Genomic DNA, 1,801 nt, shown 5'->3' with positions numbered 1-1,801 from the left:
CGGCCGCACCTCTCCCCCAGCCCTGGGAGCCTCTGCGCGTGCAGAGCGCACGGCCTGACAGGCGCCTGGGGCAATCGCGGTTTTAAATGGTTATTAATTCTTAAGTTATGTTTGGTTATAGAATAGAGGCTGACTACGTACGGTCGGATAGGGAACGAAGATGTTGCCCGGGTGAGGAAAGCAAGCCGGCGTCCTGGGCCTGAGGGGCTCAGGATGCTCTAAGGTTTGGCTGGTTACTCAAGTAGTTTCCGTTTAACACCGTATTTCTGGTTTAAAAATGTATAGTTAGCCAAAAGCCATATAAGGAAATGGTACTGCCGATGCCGGCATTTAATATTTTGAAAATTGCAGATATCCATCCATTTTATTTTCCGAAGCTTTTATTTTTATAGCCCTCTGGAAAAGGCCGTTGTTTTAAAGTGTTGCAAAATCCAGAGATCGATTTGCTGTCGTGATGCTGTTCCCTTCAGGCGGAAGATTGACGAGCTGAAAYGCTAATGCGCACCGTACTCGTGGCAAACAGAAGATGAGTTACGAAGGGAATTACCCCGGCCCCCTAACTAGCCTTTATACAGGGGAAGAATTAWTATTCTTTTACTAGAAGGATTTGACACTCGGCCGTTAGAAGAGCGCGGGAGCGGCCGCAGAGACGAGGCGCTGGCAGGTCCGTGCGGGCGAGCGGGAGGGGAAGGGTGCCGGCGTGGGACGGCGGCGCGGGGCTGCCGTGCGGGGCGGCCGGGGGCCGCGGCAAAGCTGCTCCCGGTGCGTCGGAAAACCCAACCAGRCTGGGAAGCACGGCCGCGAGGAGCAGCGAACGCCCGGCCCGGGGGCGCGGGGCGGCACGTCGGAGCCCTGATGGCTTCCTCTGCTCCTCCAGATCCGCGCAGCTTCCACATAGATAGTAACGAATAACCAAATAGACCATTTATCTCGCGGCTCTTTGGCTCTGCAGACTCCCCCCTCTCCAAAATAAGCATTGCTGCTTTGCAGCTGTGGCCGTTTATTAACCTTTCTGCACCCCGAACGGCTAAATTTAGCCCGTGCACTAAGCGCCCTCGGAGGCGATCGAGACGGCGGCTTCTCCTGGTGCCTCTGCGTCCAGCGCGCTTCCGCGCCCYGCTCGCCCGCGCGCGCCGGGCAGCTCTCGAGCGGCCTGAGGGCTCCCGGGAGCCGCCGCTGCCGCCCTGCCGCGCGGCCCCGTCCCGTCTCTTTGCCGCACTGCCCGGCTGGGCTGGGACAGGCGCCTGGGGCMCGCGCCTGCGGCTGCGCGACGGCTCAGCGCGGGAGGCGGTGCACGAGGAGTGGCGTTTCCGGACGGGACGCGCTTGCTGCGCCCCGGCGTCCGCGGGGCAGAGGCCGAGGGCCGGGGCACCGCGGATGGKGCCGCACGGGAGCTGCTGCGGGCGGGAGCGAGCGTGGCCGGGAGGAACGGTGTCGCGTATAGAGGAGCGAGGCTTGTGGCTGGTTCCTCATCAACCCGTGCGTGAAAGCAGGAGAGACGCGTGGCTGAGATGAGCAGAGCTCGGCAGGAGGATCCGCGCGGGGCTGCGTCATCCGTCCATCTGCTCTGCAGCGCGTCCGGCTGTGCACAGGCGGATCGCGCTGCTCCCTTCGTCGGGGCCCGTGCCGGGGCCCGCGATGCGGGGGCAGGTTTCGCACGATGGTTCTTCGCCGTTACCAGCTCCTTACGCGCTTCGCGGGCCCCGAGCCGCACCTCGGCGTGAACGCCGGGCGTCCACGAGTCGAAGCAGCGGCCGAAGCGTGCGGCTCGCGGGAGCCGGGGGGCTGGCAGCCCCGCGGG

At 63.2% G+C, this 1,801-nt stretch overlaps 1 protein-coding gene across 4 annotated transcripts in view; it reads left to right on the top strand.

The window, feature by feature from the left end:
* The window catches only part of ARHGAP26 (Rho GTPase activating protein 26), a 157,017-nt gene that overhangs the window by 120,293 nt on the left and 34,923 nt on the right, over positions 1 to 1,801 (top strand). The window lies entirely within an intron of this gene.

The sequence above is a fragment of the Rhea americana genome, unplaced genomic scaffold (genome assembly GCF_003343005.1).
Source record: "Rhea americana isolate MKP2758 unplaced genomic scaffold, rheAme1 scaffold_37, whole genome shotgun sequence".
NCBI classification, from domain to species: Eukaryota; Metazoa; Chordata; class Aves; order Rheiformes; family Rheidae; genus Rhea; species Rhea americana.
Note: the sequence above shows the minus strand (reverse complement) of the source record. Positions and strands in the feature narration are given on the sequence as shown.